The following is an 8,266-nucleotide window of genomic DNA, read 5'->3' as shown; positions in this document are numbered from 1 at the left end:
ATGTTATAAACAAGTCCAATTGTTGTAATGGTCATTGTATGTACCCAGAAACTCCAAAATGTTGAATGAAATGTAAGCCTTTTAAAGGTATTTGAAAGTTCGTGGTGATCTTAAAACCACTTTGTAATGGATTGCCTGTGTGGCTGGTTGGTGGTGAGCCAGAAACCATCCATAGAGCCTTAGTGGCTACAAAATGTTCCCGAAGGTGGCACATTTAAATTTCGGATTTGCCTAGTGGTGGTAGTTCGGACTTGCCCGGAGGTGGCACATTTAAGTTCCGGATTTGCCCGGTGGTGGTAGTTCGAACTTGCCCGGAGGTGGCACATTTAAGTTCTGGATTTGCTCGGTGGTGGCAGATCGGACTTGCCCGGTGGTGGCAGAGCCTTAGTGGCTACAGGATTTGCCCAGTGGTGGCAGATCGGACTTGCCCGGTGGTGGCTACAGGATTTGCCCGGTGGTGGCAGATCGGACTTGCCCGGTGGTGGCATATTGCCTCAGTGGCTAACGTGTACACGGGAGCTTTATGCTCGTAGGAGCAGGTGGACTGCAGTAACACCTGGCTCACGGTCTTAGATATTGGTGTGTCTGAGCATAAGAGGGTTGGTGCACTTTTCTATCTGACAGTTGCGTTGAAAGGTGCAATCAACGCAAATGTTTGCGATTGTTATTTGGACATGAATATTTGGCTTAGAAAGGCACTGGTCTCTCTTTGTTTTTGGGAAGTTCTGTACATGCAATTCGCGTGACGGTGGTGGATTTGACTATCATGACAAGTAGTCATTAACGGGGGGAGTTAGAAATAATTAATTCCTACTTGTCTATGGTTGTAATTCTCCATTTGAGGAGTTTGTTCCTACATAATAGGAATTTAATTTCTCCTAGTTTAGTGTGTGGTTGAGAGAATCTCTCAACCACACTATTGTACGTTTAAGATAGCATTCCTATCTTGAGACTATTGATTGTATAAATATGTGTGTAATTTCCTCATTCAAATTAATAGAATATATTATTGAGTGTCTGTTTATTTGAGATCGGGCTTCTTATTAGTAAATTCATTAATCTCTATTTTCGAGAGAGGGTATTTCAAGATAAGAGAACAACGACGCTTCTGAGAAAGTTCCAATGCATACAGGAATCGGTCGCATTTCAGTCAAGCTATTTTTCTATTGTTTGAGGCCGAGAGGAAACTGATGGCTCGGGCTCTCTTCTTGTCAGTGGTTTAACCACATTTCAAAACAATTTGAAAACAAAGCTACTACCCGTTTTGATCAAGCCAACACATCATAAAATAAGAAGGAAAGGGACTACATCAGAGTGTGTTTAACATCAATGGCTGGAGGTATTTTTCTTGGGCATAAAAATTTATTCCGCATTAAAGTTTAGATTTAACATTGTTACAATTCTTTACGATAAGTAATTATTCCGCATATAGAATCGTTATTTGCTAACATTTTAACGACTCTGACTACTCTGAGTCAAATTTAAGCTTTTGTCCGTATGAAGAATTTGTTTGAAGTAATTTGTTGTTTCAAGAGTCTCAGATGTAATATGCAAGAACATGTTTGTCCATAAAGGCAGTTTATGATTAGTTTTCCTCTGTAATTAGTTCTTTTGTTCTGGTATCTTCTTTTGTGCGTGAATGGTTATGAATATATAAATGGGTTTACCGCTAGCACGCTACGTCTAGCTCGCTGCCTTTTCTTTTACTTAGAATAATAGTTATTGCATAATAGCTGTTTCTTGAATTTGTTTACACCACTCCAGGGTACAGACCCTTTGCATACTTGGAGATGGTTGATTGTTTTCATGTTATCTCGGTATTTATATATATACTTAATGTAAATCTAATTATAACTTAGTTATGTTGAGATGTTTAAACGTGTTGGGTATTTCATATTTTTACAAAATGGAATGATACCCCAAGGAGTACGAAATCAGAGTTATGGAGCCTATTTCCTTGCTTCGGTACTGGGGTTTTTTTACATAATTTTAGGACTATTTTTAGGTAGGGTTCTTGTCCCGCCATGGAAAAACTTACCTATTTCCAGTCCTCGTTGCTTTTATAATTTTACTTATAAAATTAATTTCAAGACTACCTAGGTAGTCCTTCTGATTTCCTAGCTCTCATAGGGACATCTAGGAGTGGGTTTGAGTTCATCTGAGATTCTTTTCCTAGTTCTGTTTCGGGTTCATTTACTCCTGCAATCATTTTACATAAATATATGTTCTATCTATATTAGAATGAGAATACTTCAGCAAATCCATAATGCACAATGCATGCCAGAAAAATCAAATTTTCATTACGATAGTCTCTTAACTTATAATGAACCCTTAATTCAGCGATCTGTTAGCACAATAAGGGTTTCTTGGATTCCATTCAGAATTACTAAATTCTTTTAACAACCAAGATATTTAGAACATTATTCTAATTTCATACCAGGATTTCAAATTCTTAATAACAGCAAATCAAAGATAATTTCAACCCTTTTTCAGAATGTCAATACATTCAGAATTACCATCAACTTCTTTGCAGAATTCCGAATTCTTTAATAGACAATATTTTCATAAATACTTTCAGAATTTCAATTCATTAAATAAACATTACAATTAGGAATACTTTCAGTTTCCTTTTCCTGATTCAAACAAAATACTTATCTGTGTTGCTCTGCTAGAAAATAAACCAGAGAAATACTCCTTTCTTCCCAACCTGCAAGACTGAATATTACGTCCCAAGTCTCCCCTTGAGCCTCTTAGTTAACAAAGCAGTTTAAGACAATGACCATTATGTGACGTCAAGACCTCCAGTCCGATCTAGAATGTCTTTTCTAGGGGCTTCCACTGTTAAGATTAGCTCAAGAAGACCCATAGCAGTACCATGTTACTTTCTTGACACTGTCCTATCACAAATTTCCTCTTTTTTGATTCCCTCACTAGGCACTCTTTTTTCTTGCCTTTCCCAGCAACATTCACCAAAACAATGTCTCTCTCGACTATTGATGTATGTAGAATTACATGTAATTGAAAAATGCGGTGATTGCACAGGTTGTCCAGAGAACAAGTCTGGTATCCATTAAAAATCATAATATTTTACACTTAGATCTCCATACAAAAAAAATCATGGCAGTGTGCAGTTAGATCTCTCTTGTTATTTTTTGTTTGTTAGTTAGTCATATAGTGTGTAGACTACTGAGAGGAGAAAAAAGATCATCTTACATTGTAGAGAATAAAGTCCTGATAATGTTGGTAGAAATAAAGTTTTTGTATACAAGGTCAAGACAAAAATCAGAAACAAACCTCAGAAAATGGTCCATATCAGGAACGAATGAGCTATAAATTCTTATTTATAAATAAGTTAATTATATAAGGTATTTTTTAATGAAAATTTTGATTAGCAAAACCTCTCAACTAATGATTCGTAGTCTGCTCTAAATTACAACCATGGGCACTTTTGCTACTTTGGGAAAAAAATATTAGCTGGTTTTATCAAAGTGGTTTAGAGTGGTTATAAGAATATATAGAATTGATTCTATATTTCCAATATAGAGTTAATCATAACAAGATATTCATTTTATTTTTAATTAAAATATATATAAATTAAAATAATAAAAATGAAGAGCTCTAAAAAAAATATGTAGTAACATAGGTTGGAAAACAATATATTCATTATACATAATTATTTATATTTTTTAAGACATTTTTCATTTATATAATATTATAAGAGTGTTAGTGATGTCGTATTGTATAATGTTACATATCAAATTTTAAATTCATAATTCAAAGATGGTACACAATATTTAAAATCACGATATTTATTTTCATTAAAAATTGACAAATTTAATAAACAAAATTAAATTATAAACTTAATAAACATTGAATTATAAATCACTTTTCATTTAGATTTCAATTTAACATTATTATATTTCATAAAACTACAGAATTTTTCAAAATATATTTTGAATTTTTAAATTAATACATTAACAATTTTAATGCAAATTTTAAATTTTAAATAAATACCAAAAAATTACTACTTATTATTCTCTTCAATTATATATATATAACCATAAAATACTTAATTATAATTAAAAAATCAAATATTTATATATATTTTACAATTTTATTATTATTAATAACATCTTTTACGATTAATAACACTTTTTAAATATCAAAATATTTTATTTAAACTAAGCCCTAGAAATAACCAACTATAAAACCTTACTTTTAATTATGCAAATGCTCTAAATACTAATTTATGTGCTTTCCAATGTATATACTCACATCTGGAAATGAACAGTCCTTAAGGTGTAGCCTAATCCAATCACAGACTTATCCATAACGTGGATCCTCCCATCATACATCATAGACTAATCCATAACGTGGATCCTCCATCATACATGATTTAGTGTCATGATATATGACACTGCTTTAACTCGTTATAATCCTTTTTTTCCTATTTGAACATAATTTCTTGTTCTTGGTGATGATTTCCCATGTGCATGTACAATACAAGATAATTGAACAACAATTTATAATATTTTTCAAACATGATCATGAGATAGTTTTATCAATGGATGTTATTAATTAAAAACATTTATTGTTGTGTTCTTTTGAATTGAAAAAACAATTATATTATTTCAGTTACATAGCAATTGAAAAAACAATTATATTATTTAAGTTACATAGCAATTATTTGATTTTGTATTATTAAAATTTTATTTTGATAATTAATAAAGATTTGAAGTTGTTTAATTTTATAATAAATTTTTATTTAATAGTTAAAATTTGATAATATGAAAAGTTAAAGTTTGTTAATGGAATAAATAAATTATATTTTATTGTGGTAAGTGGATATTGGTGACTACTCGTCTATTCTATATAGACTTCTAGGCAATTTCATCTATTTTATTGTTCATTTCAGCATTTACTATTTTTAGCAGTTTTTTGGGTCTTGAATTTCTAGAGCAATTTTGACCTCCTAAACAACGTTTTTTTAGTGTCCGCGACAAGCCCATAGCCATAGGCATAGGCATGTGCCTGCAACGAAACTTGTAGTACTCAGCAAGACCTTTCCAACAAGGTATCGTACACGTCAAATAGAGATAATATGATCAAGTTACGACCCCGGGAAGTTGGCTGCCCAACTAACCCCAACGGGACCCACAAACTCTTGGTGTTACATCTCGTGGGTTTAGGGTTTTCTCATTTTTTTCTAATAATAAATAGGCCCTTGAGCCTCATTGTAACACAGTTCAGAGGCATGTAGCTGCCACATTGCTTCTGATAGATAAGTTACCATCGCTCGAGCTATCTTATTTCCATTATGTTTGTAAGCATAGTTCAATATTTTTCTATTAATGAAATGAAATGTTTTTCTATTGCATCTATGTATTTATGGTTATATATGTAAGTTGTTGTGTTCCTGTTTAAGTTCAGATCATTCGTATCAGAGTGGTCCGCTCTTTCTCTGTTTTTCTTTGCATGTCCCCAACAAGGTTAGGGTATAAGGAGTTAGGGCTTGATCTCGTTGAACCATTACAAGATCAGCCTCGCAAAACCTAGTGACCTCCCATGGTAGAAGAAAATAAAGACGAGGGAGTAGGAGCTCCTTTCAAATGTTGCTCGAGGAAGCCCTTGAGTGACAAAGGGACGCGATGATGGATAACTTTTCCTAGATCCTTCGACGGCTGCCCACAGGCGATGCATCTTCATCCAACAACCACTCTAGAGGTACCACTCCTTTTAACGTACAAGTTAACTTCGATATTCCCATATTCGAAGGCTTGATAGATGCAGACGCCGTAGATAAATGGTTAAATCTGTTAGAAGGATATTTTTTAGTTTGTGACTTTTCCAATCGGGAAAATATTAGTTTTTCACTTCTCAAAGTCACCCCACACGTCAAGGACTGGTTGGAAACCTACTATGGACAAAAGGATGAGAGTGAACCCTTGTTGTTTTTAGCCGCACCCACTTGGAATTCTTTCTGAGACACCATCAAATAACAATATTACCGTGTCGAGAGCTATGAAGAAAAATACATGAAGTGGACCACGCCATGGCAGGGAAGGGACCAAGATGTGCTAGAGCTCACAAATATTTTCCATACCCTTCATACGAAGCTGGATATCAAGGATATTGAGCGGAATTTGGTGCTCAAGTACAATGGTTGTCTACACAAGTACATCTAGGACGAGATGGAGTTCCTGGACATTTCCTCGCTCGGCACGGTGTATCATTACGGTGTCAAGATTGAGCAGAAGTTTAAATAGAAGAAGCGGGACTTTGGATCTATAAATCCAAATCAAGGAAAAGGTGCCCCAAAACTGTAGAACAAAGGACCAAGCCATGACGGGGCTACCTAGGACAGCCCACCGAAGCAGCAAGCAAATAACAACACCACTAAGACGAAGAAGGACACAGGAAAATGGTGTGAGTTCCATAAGAGCTCCACTCATAATACAAGTGGGTGTTGGGCCAAGCAGTCACTGGTGGTCAAGCTGAAGGCTTCCGAATCAGACGTAGGTTCCCACCCTAAATTACAATTGGATAAGGGAACTGACAAAGGGCATCAGATCATTGATGTTTAGCCCAGCGCCACGTGGCCATCCCAAGATCCAGAAGATTGAGCCTGAAGATCCAGAGGAGGGGGAATGCCTCTTCCACTCACAAATGTGGGTGAATGGTTCTCCGTTGCAGTTCATTGTTGACATCAGGATCCAAAAGAACCTCATTTCAGCAGAGGTTATGAAGCGGCTAGGCATAATGACTACAGTTGTACACCATCGGGTGGCTTCACCAAGGACGCGATCTTCGCATCATCCAGCAGTGTCGCTTTCCCTACAACATCGAGCCCTTCACGAAAGAGGTACTGTGTGATGTTGCTCCTCTTGATGTTTGTGATGTATTATTAGGACAACCATACTTGTGGAAATGACATGTTATATATGAGTCTTGTTAGCCCTGAGGTGCAGCGCTGCTAGTTTGGAAACTAAAGGAAGAAGATGGTCTGCTTTGTTGTCTTGGAAAGGGTCCCCGAACGGGCCATCACTCCACTTTCCCCACTCTTCCACTTACATTCTATTCCGCTCATATCTTAACCTGACCCTCACTTCAGAACGAAACCCTCTTCCACCTTAGCCTTAAATAAATTAACCCAAAAAACCCCAAAAAAACCTTACCTTTCCGTCATACGTGCCCTCCGCGCATTGCTCAAGGACATCTTGTACTTCCATGTCCCTCCATCGTCGATCTCCCTGCCGATTTGATGGCCCACATTTCACCCGATCGACGAGACATGCTCGATCGATCTCTGCCATTAGATCACTCCCGCTAGATCTAATGGCTGTCGCCCTTATCGTGCAGGCAACTAACGAGAGGAGTACCCTCCCAATAAAGGCAATTTTCTCTCTCCCCCCTCTGCTACGTGGCGTGCAGTGAGTGGCATCGGACAGACTCCACCCTTTATCGCTTACTGCCCGATGAGCGCCCGATAGAAACCATAACCACCCAAACAAAACCACCCCTGGGGTGCTATCATCCGAGCACCTCCTCCGCCCGATAGTCGTCCAATCTGTCCACCAAGATCCAATGGTTCAGATACTTTCCACTCCCACCAAAGACTGCAAGCCTCATGCAATCGATCTCCTCCGTCCATTTCTTCCAATCCAGCGGCCCTCGTCCATGATTGCTCCCGCTTGTCCTTCGCCACCCTGCCATTACTATGTCCGTCCGATTTAATTCATCCAACAGCTACCTGCTTGTCCTCCGCCACCCTGCCATTACTCTGTTCTTCCTAATTAGCACGTCCAGCCACCCATGCACCTCGTACTCTACTTCCTATCAGTTACCTGAGGAGGAAGGTGGTTGACTCTGTCAGTATTATGACAATCATGCCACTGAACTGAAATACCAAAAAGCATGGCCGAAAGAGGAAGGACACAACATGATGCAATCAAGTATAAATAAACAGTCATGGGGCCTCACTGGCACAATCAAATCAGTCATCGAATAGGGCAGCGTTGTACCAGAATTAATTGTCGTTTTCGTGATGGAAGGAGAAATGTGTCCTCACACGCAATGAGGCAGTTAAAGCTAAAGGGGCTAGGTTAGGATAGCTGGAGGCCTCTGAAAGCCAGAGAGAATTGTAAAGGGCCTATAAAAGGCTGGAAACTAAATTTAAGAAGGGTTCAACTTCTGGAGACTCTAGAGACTCTGCTACTCAAGCTTCTCATCTTCATTCATCAGTAATACAAGCTTCCTTTACTGCTAT

This window comes from Pinus tabuliformis, chromosome 2_2 (assembly GCF_031772625.1).
Source record: "Pinus tabuliformis cultivar Carrire ecotype Pingquan chromosome 2_2, CPIR1, whole genome shotgun sequence".
In the NCBI taxonomy this organism is placed as follows: domain Eukaryota; kingdom Viridiplantae; phylum Streptophyta; class Pinopsida; order Pinales; family Pinaceae; genus Pinus; species Pinus tabuliformis.
Note: the sequence above shows the minus strand (reverse complement) of the source record.